A 21,641-nucleotide genomic window follows, 5' to 3' on the forward strand; every position below is an offset into this window, starting at 1 on the left:
AGCTGTGCTTTTTCTAATACTGGATATTTCCTTTAAATGAGGACCTCATTGCAGACAAAATGCGGTCAGTTATGAGCTAGTAGTGCTAAAGCTGTCCCTGTGCTGTAATTATCTTATGTACAACGCTGTTCTTTCCTAATTTGTTCCTTTTGACTTATACCTATAACAAGGTATTTACCTGCCAATCACGTATCCCTCACACCTACAGGCCTCACTTTCAGCTGATCAAAACATAATGTGTGACTGAGTAATTTACTTACAATTTCAGCATTATTTTTTCTTTTCTGCAATTAAGTTATAATCAACTCTTTAAAGTATCATTCAGATAATATGAGTGCTTAACAAACCAGTTTCAAATAATAGGTTTCATCTTCAAATAATTCATGCAAGGCAATTTAAATCAGTCTGCTCAGGAAGACGCTTTGACACTTGTTAGGTTCAGGCTTACGATCTGTCGGCAAGACAGCATTTAAATTGAGATTACTCTCTTTTTCTTCTGGCAACTTAAATGTCCCCTAGTCTTCCTTCAAATAAGCTTAAACGGCAACGTTTTATTTAGATGCGGCGGTGCTGTCATATAATTTGTTTAGTTATGCAAATTGTCTCAATCATTGTAATTTTTTAATTAAAATATTTATCATTCTAACAACCTCCTTAATATGGTTTTGAGTATTTTGGGAAGAACATATTCATAAAATTAAGGCTTTCAAATGTAGGTGAAAAGTATGTCCATCATTTGAGAAGTAAAACATGACAACTGGGATAGATCGTTGAAATATCGTAGAAATATTTCGTTTGTATGTTTGAAAAAGTGTTTTCAAAATCAATGACATTTTCTATGTAGTACTACGTTGTTATATAGCTATATCATGTTATATCATATATCAAGTTGAAAAATTAAAGGGATAGTATTGTTTCTTTGAAGGTAATATAGACGAGTGGAGGTAAGTAAACTTTTCATAAGTTTGGTTCCGCAGGTTTGCTGAACTTTAACGTAAAGTTTGGGTTTGTCGGAACCTTAAATGAATCACAATAAAACAGCTAAATAATTGTACACAATCGTGTGGTTCAAAAAATGTGCTCATCTATACTTACCTGTTCGTCTTCCCCCAGTGTCTTTCTCCTCCAGTGTCCGGTGTCCTCCGCAGCTGCCAAAATCCTGTTCAGCCAATAATCTAAAAAAGAAAAAAAAAGTTTTTCTTACCTGTCTGTGCTCCATTCAGTCATTCTCTTGTTAGGAGAGTGACAACCCACTCAGCAAATCAATGGCTGCTGAGCTGTATTATCTCTGTCAGTAATTGTCTGAAGGAGGACCCTGAGAGAGCGTGGACAGGTGAGAAAAACTTCTTTTTTTTAAATTGCGGATGCCATCTTTGCCATAAAAAAAAGTTTTTCTCACCTGTCTGAGCTTTTCCAGGGTTCTTCTTCAGTGTCTCCAGCCAACTCAAGCCCATTCAGCCAATCACTAACTGAGATGAAACAGTGCCACTGGCAAGTGATTGAATGAGCGAGCTGTCACACTTATTTGGAGAGTGACAGCCCACTCAGCAAATCCATGTCTCTGGAGCTGTCCCGTCTCAGTCAGTGTTTGGCTGCATGAGGCGTCTGCAGAAAATGAAGGAGGACCCTGGGAGGACCCTGTGCGGATACCATCTTTCTGAACTTGTTCAGAACTTGGCCAAAAGTTTGATTTAGTACCAAATCAATTTTTTTGCAATGTTTGGAACGAATCTCGGTTCGGGAAGTTCGGTTCGCTCATCTCTATAGAAGATGAATTTACTTCTTGTCATAGCAGTTGAAAAAATGTTTAGTGGTTTTAGGACACTATCAATCTCTTAAAGAGTATTCATATCTCAACTACTGCACTTAAACTTGTAGCATGTTTCCTAATTTTTGAAAAAAAAATAATTTAATATATATTGCGAACTTGGATCTCTCTGTATAATGTAGATCTATATAGTATATGTGCTATATAATACCAATCAGACCACTACTTCAGAGCAGGGGGGTGGTCGATAACTTACAATAAATACCAACAAGTAATTTATTATATCATCTGTAATTTATTATATTAGAAAGTAATAAAATGAAAGCCATATATTATTAAAAGACAAATTCTTTTATGAAAGCGCAAAAGGAATCTCCGAGGAACCAAATCTTAATTTAAGCTACTAAAAATCCTTTGTTTCAAATGTTTTACTATCTGAAATATTGGCAATTAGCTGGACAGACTATTTGGCTATGTTCCTAGAGATAAGGGATATAGTCAACTCATCGAGCTGAAACAGATGGAAATTAAATGAATTGTTCCTGCTGTCTCCAAAAGAAACACGACTAGTCGCAGTGTCACAGATAGTGAATTATTGCAAGATGATATTTCTATAGACAGAAACTCGAAAATTAAATCTGATAATAGGGTTTTTATTACTTTTGAGAAAAATAAATAAAAAGTAATATTTGTCCACTATCAGATCAAATATTAATCTTTGAAGACGTGACAAGGACTTCTGTATTAAGAATTTACTTAGTTTCCTGCTTCATAATACTTCATTAATATTACAGCCTAGTAAGTTTGATGCATAGGCTAGAATTATATATATATATATATATATATATATATATATATATATTTTTTTTTTTTTTTTTTTTTTTTTCCAGTTGTCATTTGGCTAAACCCATTGTAGTATACAGTAACTGTATGCTATGAGCATATGATAAACCTAACACATTGTGGCTCATTGATATCACTGTGTATTTATTGTCCTTTTTAACTCAACTGAAGGTAAAGCCAACTGTCTGCTATATCTGCATGATACAGAAAAGATAGAAAAATTCATTTTATGTTACTTCTATATCTTCATGGATTAGGCGCTGTTCACACCTAAATGTAGCTTCGATAGAGGCCCTTGTCATTCATTCAACTATTGGCTGCCAAACCCACTATGGTTTATTAGAGATAGTAAAGGTATAATGAAGGGGGGGAGGGGTAAATCAGCCTATAGGAGGTATAAAGAGACTAGAAAATGTAGCTGACAGAGAGACGTATAAAATTATACAGAAGGAGGCAAAACAGATTACAAAAGGCCTTCTTCAGAGAAATTAATGACAGAAAGAAGAAGAAAAACTGCAGCATTACTAAAATTAGTAATGGGGACAATACATTTATAGATGGAAAGGAGACGATCGTCGACCATTTAAATAATTACTTCTGCTCACAGTTTGCAGAAGGAGGCTTTCCCAATCACAAGATGGTTGGACATAGCGTTGGCTCCAGTTGTAAGGCTTTAACTCTAGTGTTTTTAAAGGCCAATGTTTTTTAAGATAAATAAGGCGATGAGTCCAGATGGTGTCCATGGTTCTTAAAGATGCAAAACAAGTCCGTGGAGCCCGTGGAGCCTCAGTTACGAGTCTCAAAACACGGGATAGCCAGATATCTCTAGCCTGTTGCCAACGGGGTGCCTCCATGATGGGGAGAGCACCACACCACCCTGATAAATAACCCCTTAAGTCCCACTCGGTTGCGAGTATTGGAACATAGACAGGGAAACAACATGGTTCTTAAAGAACTCTGATCTGTGATTGCTGCCCCCTGATGGATCTGTAAAACCAATCCCTGCTTCCTTAGGGAATCGGCCGGATCGGCCCCATTTGGCCCAATTCAGCCGATTATCGTTCGGTGAAATAGAGAGAAAGATCAGCCGATGATCGTGTCATCGTCTGATCGTTCATTTAGGGCCAGACCTAAAATCATCATTCCCCCACCGTGCATCACTACGGTTGAATAGCGGTGCGCGGCGGGCGACCAACAATTTGACAAGCAGCATCATCATCACACATTACCTGTAAGGTCTTCTCCGCGCTGTCTTCATCCCCGGGTCCCGCGCACTCTATCTTCAGAATGGCCGGTCAGCTGACGGAGTGCTCAGCCAATCACAGGCCGGGACCGCCGCGGCCTGTGATTGGCTGAGTGTGGCCTGTCAGCTGACCGGCGATTCTGAAGATAGAGAGCGCGGGACCTGGGGATGAAGACAGCGTGGAGAAGACCTGACAGGTAATATATGATGCTGCAAGGGCTGCAAGGACATCGGTAATGATGTCCTTGCAGCCCTCGCTCAACGATCATCGGGCTGTGGAATAGGCCCAGTAAAAGAGCGTCGATCTAGCAGATTGCTGCTCGTTTACATCGTTGATCGGGCCCTCCTCGGCCTGTGGAATAGGACCCTTAGAATTGTACATGTACAAGGCAAACAATCTGAGAAGGCAGAGCTGCAGGGAGGAGGAGGAGTGGGAGCAGCAGCCTGGACCAATGATGAGAAAGAAGGTGGAATCCAGACTATCAAACACTCCCTGTAGACACAAGCTTAGCTATAGTTACAGATCACAGCTCGGCCCTAATGAGCTAAGCTAGGAGGGAGCAAAGTATCAAAGGAACCACCACAAACAAATGTAGACATATTTTTGAGCTCACAGCTTGGCAGTGCACCAGCATTAGTAGATTTCTGTCATGGTCCCTTCCATGGTAGATTAAAAAGCTTTCCATATAATTAGGCCCAGAGTACATATGTGCTTGCCTTTGATAGGAAAATTAAATTATAAATTATATGCCTAAATGGATAGAGCATTTTGTACCAATTATATTCTGTGCCAATGTTTCAGTTATAGTTAAGGCAAATAACAAAACTAATTAAGTAATAGTTTTATTAACAGTAGTAGTAGAAATAATAACAACAACAATACTAGTAATAATAATAATAATAATAATAACAATACTACTACTACTACTACTACTACTACTACTACTACTACTACTAATAATAATAATAATAATAATAATAATAATAATAATAATAAATGGATAGCTACTACTAGTAATCTGTCAAATTATTTTTAAAGCAAAATAGATCTTGAATCCAGATCTTAATCAGGCAAAAACAAGATTAAATAATAAATAATTCAGCATTAACATTGAAATGGTTCTTCGATGCGTTTGCATTGGTATATTTGTACTTGACATTAACAATGGACTGTGGACTACCCAGCTAGTAAAGACATTTTAGCGGTGTGATGTAGAATGGCTGAGCTGTATCACACAGTGCTTAAATTTATTGATCACTGGATGCCTGAAAATGAACAGCAAGCACAAAACAGTCATCAGATATCTAGAAGTGACAATTGTGTACAGAAAGAAAACATATCCCCTAAAATGTGGATTACCAGTGGAAGTTTTTTTCCTATAGACATTATATTAATCAGTGGACTAGCGAAGGGGGAAAAAAAGCAAGGCACATATTGTATTTTATTTTATTATTAAGTCATAAAACCTCCTTAAAGGGAATTTTATAAATCTCTGTCCAGCTGTTATGTTCTCATAGGGCACTAAGGATGGAGGTAATTTTCTTGATCCTTATTTTTTTTGTAAATCTTGACCTTATGCGAAGCTTCTAAGAGTCTAATGACTTTTCACACAGAGATTAAGAGCTACAAAAAGGAGAAAAATAAGTAACAAAATGAAACATGAGTGAATAGTATTTGATCGAATAGCTATTCGGTCAAATTGTGCTATTCGATTGTGTATCGAATATAAGAATAGGGGATTTCAGATTTGTGTCAGTTGCTGGTTGGAGCTAGAGAGGGACAGGCTGTTCATCAGGGAGAAAAAGCTTTTAGGGGAAGTTAGGTAGGGAGGGACCCCCAAAGTCCTTGTTAGGGCTAAAAGTATAAAAAAACAGAGATTTAGAAGCTTTTGTGAGACAGGCAGTGTGTTCAGACATCTACTGATAGTGTATACGGCTGCCATTGTGGGATAATACCTGTTATCTTGCTACTACTGATTTGTAGTTATTGTTATTTTCGTTATTACGTATTTTACACTGCACCTGACCTGATACCTGATACCTGCACCTGATTGCCAGACTGAAATGTACACTTCTACTTTACATTCATAAATTGTTTGTGAATCTTCGGAGTACACGAACTAGTCACAAACATTTTTTTTTTTTTGTTCGTGTTCACGATCCTAACCAAAAATTGGGATGTTCGCTCATGACTAGTGTTAGATGCGGCCAGGCATGCTTCCCCTCCTGTCCCATATGCATCCAGAGGTGTTGGCATCATTTCCTGAGTGTCATTGGGCACTTGGTGACCTCCTAGTGGTCGAATATTGATTTCCAAGTCCCAAGTATTTTTCTTCATTAGACTATAAGGTTACAAACACACTTGGCTGGTCTGCAGCGAGTCTCCATGCTGCGTTTTTGCAGCGAGACTCGCTGCAGATCCCGGCCCTAGACTTTTAATGGCAGACAAACACGCAGCAGGGATGTACATCCCTGCTGCGTGTTTGTCTGCCAATAAAAGTATAGGGCCGGGATCTGCAGCGAGTCTCGCTGCAAAAACGCAGCATGAGGACTCGCTGCAGACCCGCCAAGTGTGTTTGTAACCTAATGGTATTCAATATTTGTTTGAACATACGAATATCGGGAGCTATTTGAATCAAATTTCGAATTATCGAATATTTCACTATTCGCTCATCTCTAGTAAACATACCTCATAGTATTATAGCTTTTTAATGGTCCATTCCAGGCTTGGGCCCCACTAAGCCACATGCTCCTCTATGATATGGACAGGATCTCTTTCCCGCAGCATCAGAAGGACAGGAGAAGGGTACGGCTTCTCATTAGGGAGAACAGGGGCCTCATGTGTTGTGTATGTGGCAACTGGCACCAGAGGGTCATCTGGATCTTCCATGGAACATCACCTGTGCCATCAGGATGACCTTGGATTGATAATCTATTAATTACATGGTCTCTGCTGATTGTAAAATAGATACTTGTACCTTTTTTTGGATGCTGATGGATGTAGGATATCGATTATTGTCAACTGTGTAGACCAGACATTCCTGGTGTAAGGGAAGGGTTAATAAAAAATGCTCTATAATGTTTGACTGTAAGGTGGCATCAGGTCGGCCAAATATTGAAGTTTCTGTTTCTTAAACACATTAGTTTATGTCTGCGTGTCCACATGGATTGTGCTTTTGTCTTCATAGCAGATGACTTTGTTAAAATTTAATGAAATCTATTGCCTTCCAACTTTAGTCCTTATGAGAGGCTTAAGGCTGTGGGTATGAGATAAAAATAATGTCTTTATGTTTTTTATAAGACTAATGCACAATGTAACAGAACGTAACTTTAATAACTTTAATTAAAACACCAATTTAATTTTACTATATTGCTAATTTTAAAGAAATATTTCTGGCAAAAATATATGACATTTGTATGGTCAACTAGTCAAGACTACACTCTGTAATTCTTGTTGTGCCTCATGGAGCTGAGCAGTATCTACCTTTACTTTTATGGCTCACGTCTTCACTTTCCCCTCCATCCCCCCCAATTTAAATTTAATTGTATTCTTGCAGTCTTGTGTATTTATTATCGAGTCTTGCCTTGATTTTGTTACCACTTCCTCAAACCCCCCCCCCCCATTTACTCCGAGGTATATCCTCCAGTCAACTGCTATCAGTCCTTTCACTGAATTTACCCTGTGACTCCCCATTCATCTTTATTATATGGATATCTGACAGCCATGGTTATAATATTGTTGTTTCAATTTGTTATATATTTTTGGTGTGTTTGCCTTGTTTTCATTCATCCATAGACTATTGACTATGGGGGACATTTCTGAACCTTGCGCCGGTGGCACATGCTAGTTAGAAAGTGCAGATTTGCAGCTTATCAAAGGCATATTCCTGTTGTATGCCCTACTAGCTTAATAGGCGGGTGCGGGGTGTGTGGAATGCATGGCACAACAAGGAGGAGGCGTGGCCTAATCCCATACCTCATTTATCAGGATTTATTCCTGCTCGCAGGTGTAAATCATAATACAAATCTACACCTGCTGGAAGCACTGGGCGCATAGTTGGTTGAGTTTCCTAAGAGGCATGCATCTCAAGGAGATGGGGCCCAATTTAAGAGCAGTGTACTCATACGCCATAAATTACCACTGCGGGAATACTGTAAAGCAGGCCACCGCAAGCCCTGAATACAATTAATGCCCAATGGTGTAATGCCAAAATTGTATATCACAGACTGATCACACTTATTTAAACCCTAATTAAGGCAATAAAGCTTAACTTTTATTATTAAAAGATTTCTAAAAGCTGTCACACAAACAACAAAAATAGTGAAAACACTCATGCTTTCTAACCTTGCTCCTGAGGTCAATTGCAATATAGGGGGATGAATAGAGGATTATAGATAGTAAATAATCCAATAAAGGGCCAGGGCAGGGGATAGTGCTCTCTCACAGCTAATTCAGATGACTAATGCTCACCCTGCCTTTTGGGGTGACCCACCTCCTTAATAGGGTGGCCCCAACCACTAGGATGGTCCCTCCCTAACCTCTAAGTGCAGGGAAAAAATAACAAAGAAGTGACAAAAACAAAAAATAACGTGTTATAAAACACTTCACCAACACCCTATATACAAAAATTTATATACAGTCCCGACGTGTTTCTCCTGTCCAATCTCACAGGTTCATAAGGTACATAGGTGTATTGCTGTATGAACTACCAATAGCAAAGATATAATTGATATGGTAACATAATATACACAAATCAATCTGATATAGCAACTACAAAATTGAATCACAATCAAAATCAGGATATCACTTGCCCACCAAAATTCATCTACAGTATATACACAAATTTATTTCTTCCATCAAAAACATATACTTATATCCTTGTTGAGATCTCGGCATACACCATAAGACCAAACACAACAGATGGTATGATAACCAAACATGTGTGAGTAGAGGACTACACTTAGCTTAATAAAGCATGAACTGTTATCCAAAGTGCATATTATAGAGGGTGATACTTAGCGTGATGGTATGGCCCTAAGAGCGATTTCTGTGGCGCCGATGGGTCACAGCATCCTTTAATAGGGGAGAGCCCGCTCAGATGTTGATGAGAGCCCGTCCGCTGCTTTGAAATCCCTTAAATACTTAGAGTGGCGAGTCTATCATCATTTTCAGAGCCAAAAGCGCGTCTGGTGTCATTTCCGGTCTTGCGCTCGGCATAATACATGTCATCCGGTCTGTTGAACGCAGTGTACTCATACGCCAGTCTTAATAAATGTCCCCCAATAACACACATATAGTTTTATCTCTCTAAAAACATCTCGATAAAAGTCTGAACTGGATTGAAACAGTTTGACTCTTATGATTTGGATTATGACTTTGTATCAATACTTACATAACAATACAGACTCACAACCTCTTTGTACATGTTTTCCGATTCTCTTATTGAAACTGTTGTTGATCATTACATTTGTAGACTACCTCTCTATAATATGCTCATATTTTAGGAGTGGTTTCTAGAGAGAGAAATAATTCCAGTCTTCCTAATTCAGGTAGAAGACACTAAACCTTCCAGAAGAAAAAAGGAATGGATAGGATCATCCTTCTAGCTTTTCCTGTTTTATGAAAGAACGGTTCTAAAATCTAAGATCTACCCTGGGCTAAAATCTACCCTGCATTATTAACTAGTATTGTAGAGAAGTTGATTGTATGGAGACTGAGAGAGAACTTAGACTACAACTCCCAAAAGGATTGGAGATAGGATCAAGCTAATCTAGTCAATCCTCTCCATGGCTCGGAAACTCTTTGTGAAGGCAGCAGTAGAAAAGCAAATGATAACAGTATATTAGGTAGAAAAGTACAAAAATCTTAATGGCTGATGCAGTAACAGTTTGTGGTATTCAAATATAATCCAAATATTTGAGATTTTACACATCAATCACTATGGGATTTGGTGTTTTTTTTTCGATAGAAAAAAAATTCTTGCTGACATCACATATTTCTCAAAAATACCATTTAATCATTAATCATTAATTGGCATTCTTTTAATCTACAGTATATTGAAAATTCTCAATTAAGCACTATATATATATATATATATATATATATATATATATATATATATATATATATTTTTTTTTTTTTTTTATTGAAAATGCAAGTACAGTACTCTACACTTTGACATTGTAGCTGATGAATACAAATGGCTGATGCTTAGACTAAATCTAGCCAGGTTTGCTTCCAGATTGGATTTAGTCCAGAGCAGACTTTGGCTGACAGTTAATGTATATTTTGCCAGATTGTGTCATACATCTCTAATACATTTCCAAGTACATACAGAACAATGCTGCAATGCGCTATGGATTCTTGCTAAGAGCATACACATTGTCGTGCATTGTAGTTTGCCAAATCAAAACGTGTACTGTATGAATGCTATAGAGGCAATACCCTTTCTGCTTCTTTACCCAACATTAATCCAATTTTGAAAAAAAAAAAAAACAACCTTTAAAATCACATGCTGTTATGCGGGCAGGGGTATTGCTTGGGGGGATGGACTGGTACAAAATGTTTCTGCAGATGCTGGGATTTCAGGACACTGTTTATACTATTTATATGTCTTAAAGCATTACTGTCATTTGAAATAACTTTTCGCATATCATCAAACATATCAAAAGTTATCGATTGCAAGGAGTCTCACTGCAGAGACCCGATGAAATCTGAAGACACAGACGGGGCTGTCAATCAAACCCAACTTTTTCACTTTATAACAGTAAAATCATAGTCTCAAGACGGATCTTCGGCTGTACGGAAAGGGGAGTGCACAATCATCAGATCTCAGGACTGCTGTGGGGGTGTCACTGTTATGAAACTTTTGACATGTCGGATATTTCAAATTGAAGTAAAGCTTTAGGCCATATTCACACAACGTATATTTTCGTAAAAATACGGCCAATTGCAACAATGGCTGTGATTAATATGAAAATATACATTACCTTGCTTTCTATGGATTCCCGTATACACACACAGAATATGCTTCGACCGGGATCTATAGCGGCGCCGCAAAAAACTGACATGTCAGTTTTGTGCGGCCACTATTCATTGAACAGCGACCGCAGAAAACCCAGTCAGTGCACACAGTGGAGCGAGTGGCTACGGTGCTAAAAATCATGCAGCCGGTACTGCAGTACCGGCCAGGATGATCTTTAATGAGACCAGCCGTTCTGTGACCTGGCTGGGTCACGGAACGGCCGGTCTCATACAGCGGCTGAACATAGCCTTAAAGTGACTCTGTCTGTCTTTCTCCGGTGGCTGTATAGAGAATGAATAAAGCAGTTGGTCATGTGCCGACCCACTGCCCCTTTCAAAACAAAGTGGTCGGAACTCCTGCAGTCTCATATTTTCCTGTGGATCCTGTGAGTTGAGGACAAGTAATAATAAATCAGAAAACCCCTTTAAACTAAATTTTGCCCATAGGAGAAATGAAGACTACCCACCTTTATCAGGAATTAAGTTAATATCAAGTCCTCAAACTAAATAAATGACACTATCTCATACTTCTGCATCACAGCCAGGGATGTATTTGCCATTAGGAACTCATGGGTAACCAGTGCAGTTACTGGCACAGGGGGAGACATCAATATAACGGCTGGAGAGGACGATCAGGGGCCTATTCCACGGAGTGATAATCGGCCGAATCGGAATGTTAATTGGCCAGATCGGCCCAATTCGGCCCATTATCGCTCTGTGGAATAGAGAGAACGATCAGCCGATGATCGTGTCATTGGCTGATCGTTCATTTAGGTTCAGACCTAAAATCATCGTTCGCCACCAGCGCATTGCTATGGTGGAATATCGGTGCACAGCGGCAACCAACGATTTTAGCAGCACCATACATTACCTGTCCAGGCTGCAGGTCTTCTCCTTCTCTCGGGGTCCCGCAAGCAGCAGCTTCGGAGGGGGGCTGTCTGAACTGACAGACTGCTCAGCCAATCACTGGCCGGGAACGCCGCGGCCAGTTATTGGCTGAGCGGTCTGTCAGTTCTGATAGCCCAGCTTCAAATCTGCTGCGCGTGGGACCTCAGGAGAAGGAGAAGACCTGCAGCCCAGACAGGTAATGTATGGTGCAAGGGCTGCAAGGACATCTGTAACAATGTCCCTGCAGCCCTCGCTTAACGATCATGGGGGCCGTGGAATAGGCCCAGTAAATGAGCGCCGATCTAGCAGATCAGCGCTCGTTTACATAGTTGATCGGGCCCCCATTGGCCCGTGGAATAGGACCCTGAGTCTGGCTGCTGCATTCGGGATAGACCGTAGAGGGGAGGGTTTAGAGAGACTGATTAGTAGGGAATTACAGTAGTCAAGACGAGAATGGATCAGGGCGACAGTCTGAGCTGTGTCAATGGTGAGAAATGGGCAGAATTTGGAGATGTTTCTGAGGTGTAGGTGACAGGAGCGTGGTGCAAGAGCTTGAATGTAGAGAGTAGGGACTGTGTCTAGGGAAGCCATGTTGATTTCACCACTTTTATAGTGAGATCGTTCTGACTCTTGTGGAATTACCCTAATGGGGTATATTCAGTCTGAGCCTAGAGCAGCACGAGCTGTGAATATGGCCCCGATCACAGCAACCTATCTTCACTCTAAGGCCCAGATTTATCAACTGTCTAAACTAACACTGTCTGTTTTTTCCAACAACAACCAATCACAACACAGGATACCAAATTAAATCATTAAGTAATTCATATATAATTGATTGACATTTTTCCCTAATTTTCTAATTAGTTTAGAGCAGTTAAAATACTTCAATTGATTTTGTAATATGGAACTAAAATTAACCTGAGCCTGGTGCATCTCATCTCCCATAAATGAAGGTACTTTCCTCGAAAACTAGAGAATCAATTAATAGTATTTACTTTTTTTTTTGTTCACTGTTTTTCAGATTATCTGGTAAATGTCAATGTACATTACATAATCCCATTTTTATGTTTGGCCTTCCTGTTATGAATGTATTAGTAAGTGCCAACACAATAAAATAATTACTGTAGTAAGATAGAGGTGTGAATTGAATGCACCTTTGAATCTGTTACTTGGAGAATATAATGCATAACGCTACAAGTTGTACTTTTCTTTTTTATGACTTATTTTCTTAGGTTCAGAATTTTTTTTTCTATTCACTGCTATAGAGCATGTGCACTCCTTTTCATGGATCTAACCAGGGACACCGTTTACGTAGATTTGGTACTGGCTGGAATCCTTGAGTACATTTTACCTGTCTCTACATTGAAAATAGCCAAAATAATTAAAATCCTTGAAGGGATAAGTGTCAAAAAATCAAAGAACAAAATTATTCCCAAAGGGCACTGCTTTCTGTTTCAAGGTAGATATGAAGATTATGACATCTAAAAAGACTTTTATATAGGGTGTTTAAAGAAGAAAAGGTTCACATTTATCATTTTAAAATTAAGAAGTCAAGGTTCAAACTCTTGTCCATGGTAATTCATGATATTAATATTCAACTTTAAAACACCAAAACTCCTTCACACACTTATCTCTGAGGTCAATAAAAAGGTAATTTTATCTTTATAGCTGCCTGCACTGTAGCACATTGGTGTAGTAGTTTAGTTAAGTTATTTATTTATTTATTTATGATTTATGTCTATTATTTTATTACTATTTCTACTTGTGGAGTTATTGTTTTCATCATATTTTCTGATGTTTTATGTTTTTTTGTGACTTTTTTGGGTTGGGTTGGTCACTCATTATTTTTTGCACAAGTTCGTTATCCTATTGGAATTTTAGATTGCTTATGTGAGTATTAGGCTATGTTCACACTGCGTAAAATTACTTTTGAGGCCAAAACAACGGCCGTAGAATTGTTTAGTTTTGATTCCTAGCATGATTCTAAACGGAATGAAACAGGGTTATTTACTTTAAATACTGCGCCCAGCCCGAGAAACCACTCAGAATTTTTTTTACATCAAAATCAAGTTTAATTTGGCAGATATAAGTTTTACGTTCGTGGCCGCATTGAAATCTATGGCCGTTGTTGCAGTATTACTGGCCGGAAATAATTGACATGTTTATTTTTCACGGGGCCGTATAAACAACGTCCGTTATCTGATACGTACTGTGAATTCAACGGCCGTAGTTACATTGCATTGCAGTCATTATAGGCAACCTCAAAACAACGGCTGTAGTTTTGCGGCGCGGACAACGGCCGTTATTTTACGTAATGTGAACATAGCCTTACTTTGGTATCAGAAAATTGTATTGAAATAAAAGTATCACCCCAAGACATATAACTTACTAATATAGCGTTATCACTAATAGTACTGGCTTCAGCCTGTTTGAGGCTAATTCTGCCCTGACAGGAAGTTAAAAATAGAACGACTACAAAATGTGTGCTGTCAACTGCTCCCTGATTTATTGAGAGAGGGGTTTGTTTACAGCATGCTGCCTTGTGCTGAATTCAATAGGTGCTTTAAAGGGGTTATCCAGCGCTACAAAAACATGGCCTCTTTTCTCCCTACTGTTGTCTCCAGTTCACATGTGGTTTGCAATTATGCTCCATTTACTTCAATGGAACTGAGTTTCAAAACTCCACCCAATCTGGAGACAACAGTAGGGGGAAAGTGGCCATGTTTTTGTAGTGCTGGATAACCCCTCAGTGATTGTGCAATACTTTGCAGTGAATTGAGATGTTCTGCAATAGCTTTTGGGCTAGAAGCTGGAAGGAGTACTGTGGGAGTGGCGTAGGGAGGGTGGGAGTACTATGATGGAGAGCTAAACAAAAGTAATGCATTTTGGGAATTATAATACTAAACAACTGCTCGACCAAAAAATACAGAAATAAAACCCAAAACTGGCGCAGACAGGTAAGCAATACTATAGGATTCTACAGCATGTTTGTTTTTTATCCATTGTTGGAGTACCCCTTTAATTTAAATAATTGTAGGTGATTGCAATATATTTGTTTTCTAATCCTTATTTCATTATTTTGTATATTGCTATATACCTGCACCCCTTCTTAGAGGGATTTTAATCTGAAGCTGATTCTTCAATCTTTTGGTTTTATTTGTTTTTTTTATTTTCAAAAATGGCTTCTGGTCATCTGGGTCAAATTTTAAATTGCAAAAACTCTAAAATTCTGCCATAATTTGTTCCAAAAAATGTTTTACATAACTTTCTACACATTTATGTGTTTAGATACTTTTGAGACACCTTTTTACTTTGTACAAAAAGGAGGCATGGTAGTAGTGAAAGGTGCATGGCCTAAATTTTGGTGCATATTTTTGGTATAAAGTGAGCCAATTAATATTGTAAGCTTAGGCAACACAAAGAAGGCACACGCGCATTTGCTTCCTCCCCTCTCCGCTCAAAGTATTGAGCGGAGAACGGCGGGAGCGGACGCACATGCCCCCCTCCCATTCACTCACTGCAGGACACTGAGCACAGTGGGATTCTGCGGTGGAGCACTATTTTTGCTCAGTGTGAACTGAGCCTTAGTCTATAAAGGACCCCATGGTTTGAAATGTTTTAAATCGTTAAATTGTGCCTTTTTGTGAAATAAAATGACTATTTTTAATGATCTTGGTGTGCGCAGTAATATACATGTGTGGATGTATTTTATTATCACACTCACAGCGCCCCTTTGAGTTTGACTAAATGGTGCCTGTTCTTGGTGGTTTGAAAATTATTCAACTTGGCTGAGAATAAGTTGTCTGTGGCAGAGATATACTTTACTTTCCATAGCAATTTTTACAAAATACTATTTTATTGCCGGTGCTATAGAGCTGTATCTACACATTTTTTTTTTTTTAAGTCATACAATACAATCCTTTTAAACTAGTAATTTTGTGACACACATGTTGGGATACATAAAGCCAAGGAAAGGTCAGGAAAGACACATCTGAAGATGGAAGCCATACAATCTCTGAAGGTATAATAATGGAATAAAAAGATATATGGTCGCTATTTTTTCTAGGAAAAAAAAACAACAACACAAAATAACATTCCTGGAAAAGTAATATATTAGGGAGAATTCTGAAACTCACTATAAGAAAAATTGTCTTTGCTGCCCGTTTATTCCATATTTAGCACTTGTAAACAGATGGGTTGCTAAGGGAAACAAGAGAGTTTTTGTTCTACATAGTTTTCATAAATCTGCCGTATTGTTTTATTCCGAATGCAAGGCCTGAGGGGACGGAAAGACCTATTTAGAGAACTTCAACATGACAATATCTCTATATCCATTGACCCTTCCAGGCTATGAAATAGTAACACCACTAACCTAGTTTTTGCCTGGAGTGTTCCTTTAATATGTACTTTCAAAGAGTAATTTCCTATGTTCTCCCCTCCTCAATTTTCTTGTAATGTCATCATAGATCTCTTTCCCTCTCATGTTATTTTTCTTGGAAAATATTTAATAGAGATTCTTAGGGCAATTATGAAGATCTACACTTAGTGCAAATCAATTAAGCCTTGTGTAACTTCCCATCATTCTCAGCTCTGCTTTCCAAGTGGGTGGAAAGGGGAGTGGTATTGTATGAACGAAGGTCTGGCCTTCCCTTATGCAAGATTTATTATAATTTATGCCAGCATCTAGGTGTAAAGTATAGCTAAAAACTATGCCATCTATGTCATTCATGACATCACCTGTAGTCTCTCTTAGAGCAGTAAAATTCATTGCGGACAAGCTAATGCACCAGACAAGGGGCATCCTTGACAACGATTGGCCCTAAGCAGGACTGAGGGCCCAAAGTCCCTCTTCTATAACATCAAGGTACTAATATAAAGTCATCATGAAGCAAGGGGGGGAGGGGGCATGGCTTAAAATGGTGTGCTAAAAAGACCATTATTTATTTTAGATTTTAAATTCTTCAAATAGAACCCTTTTGTTTGATTTGCAGGACGACCCCAATTATATGCGCACTTAGGTCGGGTTCACATGCTGTATGACAGTGGCTGTTTTGTGACACAGAAGTGTCACAGAATGGCCGATATCTGTGAAGTTCATCCCGACAGGTACTGCAGTGAACCTTATTTCTTTTTCTTTTTAATTAATGTAAAGTGTGTCTGGAGCCGCACGTAAAATTGTCTCCACTGTCCGTTTTGTGCGGCTGCTATTCAATGAATAGCGGCCGCACAAAACTGACATGTCATTTTTCTGTGCGGCCGCATGGAGTCCCGGACCAATTGTATACAGAGTGTTCCATAGCAATTATAACGATCAACAAATTCAAACCTGACACTACGGCCTTTGTTTAATGAATTAATACGTTATGTGAACTTAGCCTTAAAGTTTACCTATCACTTGGAGACCATAGCAGGATATATTGAGAAAATCCTGTAGGTACAATGTATCTTCTGATGTGTGCTCTATTGACTGCATTGTAATACACTTACAATGCTGTCTATGGCACTTCCGGGAATTCCATCAAATATCAGCATTGGAAGAGGAAACGTCCCGAAGTTTCCCAGGACTGGATTCAGCTTTTCCAGGCACCCGGGGAGGAGCTAATCCATAATTGCAATTATTGAAGCCAAAGCTGGGAAAAGATTATAAATGGAGGATGGGTCATAAAGGAAAGATTGAATTGTCTCCTCTTTTTAAATCCATCCCTGGCTTTGTTTTCATTAATTGCAATTAAAAACCTGAAAGTGTGAACAGATTCCCTTTAATTTGCCAATTAGATAAAAGGGTATATATAAAATTGGTCTTCGTTTTAAAATCTTAAAGAATATTGTGACAAATACAGCTTCCTAATAGGAAATCTGTCACACGTGTGCTCCTACACTCTGCCAACCATATAGAAAAATTCTGTTTGAGCAATTGCTATACTTCACTTCTACAAGAAAATGGATATTACTAAGAAAAGGCTGAACAGAACTGATTTCAATAACCAGACAGCAGAGGACACCTCACCCAACTCAAGGACATAGATTTGCAAGTTAATTAGATTGTTAGTGGAAATGCTCATTAACTATGAACTTTCACAAATAGGATATACAATACCTTTAAGTGTAGATAAAAAGCTGCAAAAAAGGTCATTATTTTATCAGAGTTCAAAGTGAAAGTCTTCCATTTTTTGGTTCCCTAGACAACATTTACTATACTTTAAAAGAACAGCTCAAGGATGGGTTTTCACTAAGAGTTTTTTAAAAAACGGATTGAAAAACTGATGCATTTTTGCTTGCATCCGTTTAGATCATTTTTTTCCACTGACTTTCAAAAAAAAAAAAAAAAGGATCAAAACACATCGTTTTTTTTTTTTACGTACACAAAAATAAGGTCAAGTGCATGTTAAAAAAATGTGTTTTGATCTGCTTTTTTTTTTGTAATGTAAGTCAATGGAAAAATAGATCAAAACAGATGCTCACAAATGCATCCGTTTTTCATATTTCTTTTGCAAAGATGGAGGGGGAAAAAAAAAACTGATTGCAAAAACATACTGTGAACCCAGCCTTACATTTGAAAAGTAGAACAAGAAGTGTTGCCCATAGCAAACAACTTGTTTTAGCTTAATAAACACTTAAAGGACAAGTCCGGCAAAAAAATTATCAAAGCATTGTATTGTCCCCCAAAAGCTATAGAAATCATCCACTTCCTGGATAACATGGTGATGTCACTTCCTGGATAACATGGTGATGTCACTTCCTGGATAACATGGTGATGTCACTTCCTGGATAACATGGTGATGTCACTTCCTGGATAAATTGTTGATGTCACGACCCGACTCCCAGAGCTGTGGGGGCTGTAGCTGCTGTAGAGGATGATGGCAGGGGAACACTGAGGGACACAGGGCACTGGAAGGACACGGACCATCCCTCTGCTATCATCCTCTCCAGCAGCCACAGCCCGCACAGCTCAGGGAGTCGGGTCGTGACATCACCATGTTATCCAGGAAGTGACATCATCATTTTATCCAGGAAGTAACATTACTGCATTTCCTGTAATAAGTGTATATTGGTGATTTGTATAACTTTTGGGGGGCAATACAACACGTTAATAATTTTTTTTTACCGGACTTCTCGTTTAACTGGCGCTGTCTTAGAGCCTGTTCTCCTGTTCCTCTTGATGGCTTATTTGCTGTCTTGTTCTGTGCACATAATATACACTGGATCAAGCTTGAGGGGACAAGTTCTCTTTAAAGCTTGAATGAAATCCATATTTTTATTTTAATAAGACTTAACTAGCCTACAGTCTTTGCATTTGAGTAACAATAGTTTTTCTAATTAGCATGAATGCTTTGGTTTCATTTTCAAACCTTAATGTAAAATATAGAATATTTGTGCATTTTAAGGCTATGTTCACATTACGTAAAAGTATAGCCGTTGTTGCCATCGGCAACAATGGCCGTACTTTATGCAGTGTGGAACATTGCCTATTCCTCTATGGGATCCTGGCCGGAGCGTATACACATTGTATACGCTCCGGCCGGGATCCCATGCCAGGCCGCAAAGAACTGACATGTCAGTAAACATGATGTACAAGCATAGAGCATTGCTAACCGGTCTGTCTCAGTTTTGAACGTACCGAAAATCAATTGACTTTTGAGAGCTTAGTTCTATATTGCATGGTTTTACTTATTCAGTACTTCAAGGGCCAGAAGGCATTACTTTGCTCAGAACTTTATCAAATTCCTCCCACTCTGCCTACTCCACTCCCCCAGCACTTCCGCCAGCTTTCAGGTCCAAAACATGTAACTTCACTGCACATCATCGCACACTCAGTGAAGTTGAAGTCCCTTCATCTCATTCAAAAGAAGGCAATATTTTACCATGATTGCACAATTCTTGGCAAAATTTGTACCTCAAAAATGCAATAATAAATCCAAAAGGAAGAAAAAAGGTGGGGCCACTCGTCATACAAAAGTGCAAATTTATTCAGTGTCCATACACTGGGTCTCCGGTTTACAGGTCAGGTTAATCTGATGTATCTGAGCATGCTTGAGGTTCAATCATCTCTAGTAGAAACTTTACTTCAAGCGAAAGTGACTTTCACATGATGACATACTGTAGTGCAAAGGGAAGGTAACTGTGATTGACATATCTATTAAGGTAAACTAAGAAAGCCATAAAAAAGACAAAATAGCTTATGCATTTCACCATTACAAAATATCTCATAAAAACTAAATAATATACAGTACACTATGTACCAGGAAATAATAGAAAAATATCAAATTTCACAGAACAAGGCCTTTCCATTCTACTTTCTGTGTCAGTAAATCCTTACAACCCACATTAAGTAACCATTTGCTTAGAATTGTGCCTTCATCTGTTCTTCTATGGTTTGTAAAACTAAAACAATAGGGCCTATTCTTTAAGGGGTTACTAGCCACTATGAAGTTCAAACAAGTGAGATCTTAAAGTGTACCTGTTAGGTAGGGGTCTAGAAGGACAACAGTCGAGTGAAGCCCTAACACTGGCACCCGCCCCAGCTTGCCCTACCTACTTGCCACAACAGTACTAAAGGTTAGTGCGGACAACTGGGCGACTTTCCCTATCCTGTATTCAGTGTAACACAAAACAAGGACAAGACAAACTCACACAATAACAGAATGGTCAAAAGTCTGGGTTGGCAACAATCATGCAGCAAAGGTACGAAATCGAAATCCAAGAAGCAAGGTCGGGGTCACAAAATCCAAAGGTCAGAATAACTATAACACACGGTGAGAGAATTGCTAGGTCAAGGCACAAGGCGCTATCACAGGCAAGGGAGAAATGCCGAGGCTAAAACTTATAGTGAGCAGGAGGCTCAGTGCTGACAGCTAACTGGCCAGGTCAGATGTCAGTCACTGTGCCCAACACACAACACCTGATGCCGATCGCAGGGGGTGATGGCCGCGGCTACTGGTTTTCCCGATTGGTACAAATCAAAACTTTTGTCATGTCTCTGTGACATGTCAAAAGTTTTTTTTATAACGACAGGTACACAGTGCAGGCAGGATACAGTACAGACACTTCAGTAATACTGGGGTTTTACCAGTAAAGTGGTCACTTTTAGTGGTCAATCATTCAGTTATTCACATGTGCCGCAGATCCTGACTGTCTGTAGCATTGTATGTGGAGTCTGATCTTAAGGTACGATGGTCCAGAAAGGAACATATGGTGAAACAATTGTATCCTCAGTCAGACTTATAATGGGCTCCTAGGAAGCCCATTAAAAAAAAAAAACCTGACTTTTAAGAAGATTGTCAGGGGTTCGCCTTATACAGAAAATGTTAACCCCCTGCCTGACGCAGCCCAAACAATTAACACACCTGGGGCCCACTCCTGGCATCGGCGCACCTCCCGGGCAGCCGAGCATCTCATTGGAGAGGCTCGGAGACGCTCGGCTGCTGGGAGAGCTTAGGGAGAATGAGAGAGGTTTTGGAAACTGCTGGCGCCTCTCTCATTCTCCTGAAGCTCTCCCGGCAGCCAAGCATCTCCGAGCCTCTCCGATGAGACACTCGGCTGCCCGGGAGAGGTTCGTCAATCTTCGTCTCCAGTGCAGGAAGTGTACGTCACACTGCCTGCTCCGGAAACGGTACGGGAGGTGCGCCCATGCCGGGAACGGGCCCCAGGTGAGTTAAATGTTTTTTTTTTTTTCATAGTGGTCACCCCATACGGGGCCATATTTGAGCGGTGACAATATCCGGCCTATAAGACGACCCCCAACTTCTAAGAAGGTTTTTTTGGGTTAAAAAGTTGTCTTATACGCCAGAAAATATGGTATATCTCCTGACTGCAGTGAGTCTAATTCCTGAGACCTGGTGCATTCAATAACTTTTGATGACTTGTCAAAAGTTCTT

The sequence above is a fragment of the Dendropsophus ebraccatus genome, chromosome 6 (genome assembly GCF_027789765.1).
Source record: "Dendropsophus ebraccatus isolate aDenEbr1 chromosome 6, aDenEbr1.pat, whole genome shotgun sequence".
In the NCBI taxonomy this organism is placed as follows: domain Eukaryota; kingdom Metazoa; phylum Chordata; class Amphibia; order Anura; family Hylidae; genus Dendropsophus; species Dendropsophus ebraccatus.